This window comes from Mytilus californianus, unplaced genomic scaffold (genome assembly GCF_021869535.1).
Source record: "Mytilus californianus isolate M0D057914Y unplaced genomic scaffold, xbMytCali1.0.p SCAF_1, whole genome shotgun sequence".
Taxonomy (NCBI): domain Eukaryota; kingdom Metazoa; phylum Mollusca; class Bivalvia; order Mytilida; family Mytilidae; genus Mytilus; species Mytilus californianus.
In genome coordinates, this window is record NW_026262581.1 from 118,058,464 (window position 1) to 118,067,226 (window position 8,763).

The following is an 8,763-nucleotide window of genomic DNA, read 5'->3' on the forward strand; positions in this document are numbered from 1 at the left end:
TCCGCCTTTAGGAATTCTTACCCCAGAAATTCTTTACCCTCCCGCTGTAGTACTATCCAATAGCTATTCATTAAAGCAGAGTCTATAATCCCTAGCCATACAGAACTGCCGAGGCAATGGGTCGGAAATGTGAGTTATGAAGTTGTATCGTCGGTATACAACTACCATGAAAATTTTTTATTTTACATCAAAATTCAATGTTTTTAGTCGTTTATATGAGTTTTGAAAATTGCAAATGTGGGTTAAACATGCGTTAATACGAATCACATCCTGGACTTAACAGATATACTGTGTTTGAATCGTCGTCAGAATTTATTTATTGTAAATGCTAATTACAAAATCGTAAATATGAGTTAGAAATCTACAAACTAAAGTTCGAATTTTGTTAATGGGATATAAAAATCTTTGATTTACTATATAAATCTTGTTTTCGAACAAAAATGTCAAAAACTATGATTTTAAAGAAAAATAAAATTGTCGCTCAAGTAGTTTTCCAAACGCAATTGCAGGATGACGAATTGCGGGATAGCTTTTCATAAAGAGAATTGCAGGAAGTGAATTGCTGGATAGCTTGACACTAGTGACGTACAGTTGAAATTGTGTAATGTTAAGCTAAGATAGCACGTTGTTATATCATTAGAATGTCACGATGCTTACCACACGATATGCTCAATTAGAACTACATGACGTACAGTTGAAACTAGGTGATGTTATGCTAAGATAGCATGTTGTTATATCATTTGAATGTCACGATAGGCTTACCATAGAATATGTTCATTCAGCTTAGCATATTGTAATTTAGAGTTAGCATTTTGATGACTCAATTCAACATCACGCTGTCTTAAGTTTACATTTTAAGCTTCAGCATAATGTTTTGTAAATCTCTAATATATGACAGCTTAGGCTTTCTATAATAGTGGTTTAGAGGTCGAACCTGGTCGAATTTTTCTTTGGCGAGTTAAAGAAATTTCTTTTTTATCGAGATTCAAAGTAGTGTAATCATATTTTATGCCAAAATAATTATAGAATAACTAATCGAAGAATTCAAATAGAGAAAAATATTCAACGAGTGACCGAACAACACATTATTCACGAATGCGCGTAGCGCATGAGTTAATTATCAGTGTTGTTCGGTCACGAGTTGAATATTTTTCGATATTTAAATTCTTTGATTAGTTATTCTTTTTATTACATTGGCAAAGGGCTTTTTTTTTTTAAATTAATGTAGAAAATGTAAGGAACTATATCTTTTTTCTACGCATTCACAATTTGTTTTGATCCGACGTTATCGACGTCTTGACAACGCCTATTGTTGTATGACGTCAGAGAGTGAAATAACCACGTTTATTTCACATGTTTTCACATGTGAAATTATCGGTTTTTATTTGACTGGGAAATCAATGTAATTCATTGCTACCAATGTAATAAAAGAACTTATTATTTTTTTAGAAAAGAAAAGAAAAAAGATTTTTACAAGTGTTGAAACTTTCTGTCGTTACGGTAACACGAAGTTTCAGAAAATAAAGAGAAAAAAGGAATACATTATACATTCTATACACCTTTCCGCTTACCATTTTTGTGCTTGTTTTGCAATTAAATAGCTGGTGGTATAATCTGATTGTCGATTTCATTTTTGAAGCAAACAATATATAGATAATTAAGCGTTATAATTGCCATGATAAAATGAAAATATAGGAGTTTTGTCCTGTGTCATTCATGGTTTTTCCCTTCTTCTTACAATTGTGTTAGAGGTGTGATTCGTACTATAAATACAGCTACATATCCCTCCGTAAGTCTGACCGCGTTCATGATCAGTAATTGTCAACGTACTTTAGTGTACTTTATTTTTATAACTCCTTTGGTTTGGTATGAAACCAGTTGTGTGTATTTTCTATTACAGTAATTGATTACATGATCGTTGATTTCACAACGTTCAGTGGCAAATATTTGATGCATATTCAGGACTAATAAGAACAATGTAAACATTGATCAATCTTTAGGCGTAGAAAATATTTACGAATATAGGAGAAAAAATACAAACTCCCATGCATTCAACGCTTTTCAACACAGATTATGTGTAATGAGGTTATCTAAATCGGGTATTTTCTACATTTCTTAACTAAAGAAAATAACAATAAATATGTTTTTTTAGTTGTCTATTTGTCTATCACAAGTCCGTTTCCCGGTTTTTTTTTCACATGTAGGCTAAACGCAATAAAGATAAAAGCTTAAAAAATAATTATTTCATAATTTCACTCATTCAAGATTTGTTTTACTGCATGAATTAATTAATAAATTAGATATATTCAATCATTTTGGTTTTGACAGAGTTTATACCATAACATATTTGTCTCAGTACCTGATGGTCACATGAACATGAGGGTATTCCATCAAGAATATACAATATACAAGGTTGTCGGGTAAATGTAGATTGCGGATAAAGAAGTTGGATATCAAACTTGAATAAACAAACTGAGGCCAATTTAACACGGATATGTATTTTCTCTTCAACAATATTTTAATTCTCTGATCTTTATTTTCATTTAAACTAGGTTAATACATTTTATGGCATATAAAATAAAAAAATAAACATCAGATGTATTTGAAGGCATTTTGTAAATAAAGTAAAGGGTCAGGCAAATATATCAAGTATTCCGTTTTAGAAAGTTTTTATATATGATTTTTTTTACTTGAAATTGTGTTTACGGGTTTTAAGTTATTTTACAATTATTGATTTTCTGATAAAATAGTTAAATTTGTGGTATTATCATAATAATTCTTTAATTTATTTAAAATAAACATTTAACACTTTCTCGGATTAACTTTTCATCGTGTTCATGATAACTTTGTTAACCCTCTATGATTATTAAAAAATGACTGATTTTTTTTACCAAGGGTGTATTTTTGTTCCGTTACTGAGGATATTTTTGTCCTTTATGAATCCATAGGAGAAATTTGACTCCAATATGATATATTTTGTCTCATATTAATAAATGGTAGTTTTATCCGATAAATTTTTATCAGTTATAGTCGTTATTTTGATAAATTCAATAATTCATTGAAGTTTCGTATGCATCTATGAAGATAAAAAAATCCCGTGCAGCAATTTTCTCCAGGAACGCTCAAAGCAAAATATTTGAAAGCCAAAGAATGCATAAAAAAGATAGGAGTGAAGAGGTTTATGACCAAAAAAGGACCTACACATCGCCACCTTCTTCAAGTTGTGTGTCTGTTCAAAGTCAGGAGCATGTACTTCAGTGGTTGTTGTTACTTCAAGTCTGATATTTTTTTTTTGTAAATGCTTTGTTATAAATTAGGCCGTTACTTTTCTCAAGGAATTGTTTCATATTTTTTATGTCGAGGCGGGCCCTTTTATAACCAACTTTACGGTTTCCATATTTTTCCATATTGAAGGTCGTACGGTTGCCTAAAACACAACTAAATGATCGAAAAAAGAGAATATACTTGCACTGACGATTTTGATACAAATATGGTAGTAAATTAATAATATAACAATTATAGCCTATGCATGAGGTCAATAGAGGAGACATCGACCCAAAGAAGTATATCGTCCTCAGTCCATATACTTTTTTAGGTCAATATATCAATGTATCGACCTCATACAAGGGCTATAATCACTGTGTATCATCGCCACCGGAAATTGGGTACTAACGAAGCGGAGAGAAATGGGAAAAAAAAGTAAACAAGGTAAGAATTCATTCAATTTAAAGCATTTCTACTGATTTGACGAGGGTACCGCTTAAGAAATGATTTTCTGATATATAATTCTTTAAATTATTAGGCCGATAAGTACAAAATTATGTCAAGATTTTGTGTTATACTTCAAAACCTGCCACTTAGTACCCGAAAATTTCGAGGTCCATCGTCCTCTGTCGCCCCATTGGCAAGATATTCAACTGTTTTTCATTATTTTTCCAGACACGTTTTTAGATTATGATAGTGTGACATCATATTTACTGAGATTTGTTGTCATAAAGATGTTTTTTGAAGAATATGGATCAAAACATTGTTTGTTTATTGTACGGCGAATTGCAGAACGTTGTACGGCGAATTGCAGAATAACAACTTTTGTCTGTACGGCGTCTTGCAATATATTGTAATTTAAAGATGAAATTAATCGCTGTTTAGAAAATATCAAGTGACGATATTTTGTCCATATTAAAGCTTTACCGGCTTCCAAATATACAAAATAAACTACATATCAAATATTATAAAATATATGCCGTTAATTTCGTTCAGAAGTCGTCGTTGCGTACCTCTATTCGACTTTGTGTTTTTAAAGACAAAAAGGTTTTTTTCAACCATATTATCCTAAATACATTCATATATCGTTATACTACTAACGACTGTTGTCTTATTTGTTGTCCTGGTGAAATTTTGTAAGTTCAATAAAAAAAAAAACGACCATTCATCTTTCCTTGGTGCTTGAAAGAATTTTTTTTTTAATATAAACAGTGGAGATGTAGTATGATTGCAAATAAGATAACTATTCACCAGGATCAAATAAAGTGTATGTAAGCAATTATATGCTATCGTACGGCCTTCAACAACTAAAATTCGTACCTTATAGTCGGCTATAAAAAGCCCCAACATGAAAAATGTGGAGGGATTCAACAAGAAAACTAACGGCCTAACTCATAACAAAACAATGTACGAAAAACAACACATATGATAGCGGTGAACCAACGACAACCACCGAACTACATGTACAGGCTCGTGACTTCGGACAGACACTTTAAGAATGTGCTGGGTAAAATTCATTGTTTATTTTTTTAATTTCTGAAACGAATAATTTGTTGAAAGAAAAATGAAGAAAATACCTTTTTTTTTCATTGAAAATTAGGAGAAATAAATCACGAATTGTGTTTCGAATTAATTTTCTTGTTTCTTATCGAATATAAGATTGTATTTTTTTTTTCAGTAAATTCAATCAATCTTTTTATTTACAGGGATAAAAGAATAAAAGACTGTTGCTAAGGCTGTTTGGCCTAAACTTAAAGGAGTAGATGGAGGGGTAGTGAGAAGGAATGTATTCGTCCGAATTCTTATTGTACTTAAATTTTCATGATTACTATATATGTATAATATTTCTCAGTAAATTTTAATGTGATATTGTGCCAATTAAAATTATATAATTAATACAAGTAAGACTTGCATTTGCTTTAAAAGATATACATGTAGCAGCACGTGATTATTTGTTTTCAAACACACCTTCTCTGTTTTGAACTTATAAATGTATGGATCCCGTCTATCTGTTTGGTTGAATATAAATGTGAATTCATAGTGTTTTAAAATCAACAGTTAGCCCTATTTTTGTGTGTGTGTAAATAATCTAATCTTTAGATAGATGCTAAAATTAAAATCATTTTTCTTAATAAGAAGAAAAAAGTGCAACTAAAGCACGCCTCAATGTAAAAAGGTGTACCCGACTTATTCTTTCACGATAAGAAGTTACCGATTTCGGTATTTTAACAGAACTGTTTGCGAGGGCAAATAAATAAAAGAACGCTTTCAAATCAACATTTAAATTTTCGTGGATTTTTCCAAAAGAATTTATGAGTATGCATCATCAGGAATTAAAAAATATTTCAACCTGTCCTTATCATGCTTATTAGATGTTATTTGATTATATTTCTTTAACTTACAAGTCGAAGATGCTAGCTTTTGTGTATTATATTAATAAGTGTATAGCATTAAAATTACAACCAAAAAAAATTCATTCAAGGTCATCTTTATTCACAAGTAAAAAGTTTATATAAATAGTTTATGCCGTAGCCACAGCGGGATTTGTATCCCTTGTATCGGATTTTTCTTTCATTCTTTCCAAAAATGATTAATATAAGGTTAATATTTTTTTAAATTCAAACAGTGGTAGCCACCGAGCTTGTTCATTTCTTTATTATAATATATTGGCTGTATCTGCCTTTTGCAAATAAGACAATAACATTAATTGAATAAGGAGATGTGGAATGATTTTCAGTGAGAGGATTATCCAACAAAGTCCAAATGAAATGGATTTGACCAACTAAGGGTCATTGTACACTTCACAATGAACAAAACCCATATACCGTATCAAAATTGCCTGATTTATGACAAAATCATGAACAAATGTCAGACAGCAACTTACGACAGCTGCTATATTACATGTTTTTGACCGGGGACAGACACATATAACGTCAGGGGCATGAAAATAGGTCAGTGAAACAGTGACATGCCATTTCGAAAGTTGCAACATTTGCCAGCTTTTATATATGCCGTATTCATATTGTATAAATTGGGTATGTAAAAGATGTAATAGGACTGTGTTCAAGCCTTATATTGTGTATACATCTTTAATGCTGTCAAGCGAATTGTATTTCTATCAAATGCATAATTGGATATTTGAACGTAATACTTTATTTTCTTTAAAAGGACGGCAAATAAATATTTTAAAATTAGCAAGTTGCCATACAGTTGAAAACAAGCTGCCATACAGTAAATTTGTCAACACGAGCAAGTTGCCGTACCCTAGACTTTATTTTTTATGGTCTATATTCTTTAAAAAACATCTTTTTGACAACAAATTTCAGTAAATATGATGCCACACTATCATAATCTAAAAACGTGTCTGGAAAAATAATGAAAAACAGTTGAATATCTTGCCAATGGGGCGACAGAGGACGATGGACCTCGAAATTTTCGGGTACTAAGTGGCAAGTTTTGGAGTATAACACAAAATCTTGACATAATTTTGTACTTATCGGCCTAATAATTTAAAGAATTATATATCAGAAAATCATTTCTTAAGCGGTACCCTCGTCAAATCAGTAGAAATGCTTTAAATTCAATGAATTCTTACCTTGTTTACTTTTTTTTTCATTTCTCTCCGCTTCGTTAGTACCCAATTTCCGGTGGCGATGATACACAGTGATAATTGTACAACATAATATAGACCGAAAACACAACAATCGTGATTCACATTTTTTTTTTAAATCTCAGTAGAAACACATACAAATAAAGTTTGTTTAATAAATGATAAAACATCGGAAATTGTTTAGCCGAGTGTTTATTTAAGTAAAGAAAAATGTAAGTGGGGGTTAAAATATAAACAGACGACGAACAGCAAATAATGGATCCAACATTATTAATGTCAACTACCGCAAGACCACAAGATACCCTTTGAATATATTTACATACTTAAACTATTCTAAGGAATTTATTTCTGCACAAAAACGAATTCAGAAAGTTAACTGTTTAACAGACAACAGACATGCACCAAGTGATGGATACGATTGTGTTTTAAATTGTTGAATTCATATTTTAGTGCAAAATTTGATTGATTGATTGTTGATTGCTTAACGTCCAGTGGCAAACCTTTCATGCATATTATGAACGAAATGTCATTTCAGAAATTGATTTATGGAGTAATAATTATTACAAATGTTAAAATTTTCGTATCATTTGGTAAAACATCAAGACTACTTTGCCTATGTAGATAGAATGGAACCGAAAAAATACATAGTTCGGCTGAAACATGCTCCTTTATATTAGTATTTAGTGCAAGAAAACGTTTGTGAATTGTTTAAGACAGACTGGAAGAATCGGGTTTTCTATGTGCTTTATATCTTGTACCTAATTTGCACGACTTGTCATTCATATTCTTCAGTAGGGGACATTATTCCTACTCTAAACGGACAAGAATACTGCTTAATACCAGATAAGCAATAGTATTTTTTAAATTTCTTTGATTTAATACCAATTTAAATAAAAACCACCGAAATTAATTTGATACTCAATATGTTTCCTTGAATATAAGTATATTCTCATTCGGTCTGAAAATAAAATATGAAATTGATATATAGAGCATTCAGAAATGTGAATGTTATAAAATGTTATTAAATCAGAGAAAGGTATTGAACGCCATTCTAAAACATGAACCTGTATACGTAGGACCTCATGGGACGACACTCTGCCATTTTCAGGTAATATACATGTTGATCTGTAATACCCGGAAATGTCAAGGAATATCACTACCTATATCCTATATAGCTATACAGAATGTACCATGTCAAAGAAATTCGTAAAGCATGACCATTCATGATTTAAGAGGGATCAAGGGGGGGGGGGGGGGGGGGGGGGTAATGATTTAAATTTTGACTACATTGTTTTTCCAAACTTATATCACTAATAAAAATACATCCAGGAACAAAATTCTTTTTGTTATTTCATAGAATACTCCTTAATATGGGCTACAGTGGACAAGCAGTATTTTTAAATTGATTTAATACTTAGTAAAAACAAAATTATTTTGATAGCCAATATGTTTCCATAAAAAATTACATATGCTCATTGGTAAACGGACAGAAAGTCACAGGACATAAAGTCACAAATTTGATAGGACAAAAAGTAACAGGACAAAAAGTCACAAATAATGTGTTGACAATTGTTCGAATATATAAGAGAAAGATCTTACAATATTTCCTAGGATTTTTCAGTATACGAATATGGATAGTAAACTGCACATTGCTAGAAAACAAAGAAATATTGATGCCAACGTTAAAAACGTGAGTAATGTAATTCAAATAGACAGGAAATACGAAAAAAAGATTTAAAAAACAAAAATAAAACAAAATTTTAATCTGCAAACCGAGTCCCTGAGGTAATTTTATAGATTTTAAAAACGAACTTAGTGTGCATTTCTTTCTAACCAAAGTTTGGTAAACGTTGTGTGCCGTTTGTTATAGTTTGTTAAACGTTACAAAA

General features: G+C 30.9%; 1 long non-coding RNA gene across 1 annotated transcript; it reads left to right on the top strand.

Moving 5' to 3' along the window:
* The first annotated feature begins 3,636 nt into the window (after positions 1-3,636).
* LOC127732172 (uncharacterized) lies at positions 3,637-5,740 on the top strand. The gene is made up of 2 exons (XR_007996103.1): positions 3,637-3,708; positions 4,971-5,740. It is a non-coding gene; the product is annotated as an uncharacterized LOC127732172 (long non-coding RNA).
* The last annotated feature ends 3,023 nt before the right edge of the window (positions 5,741-8,763 follow it).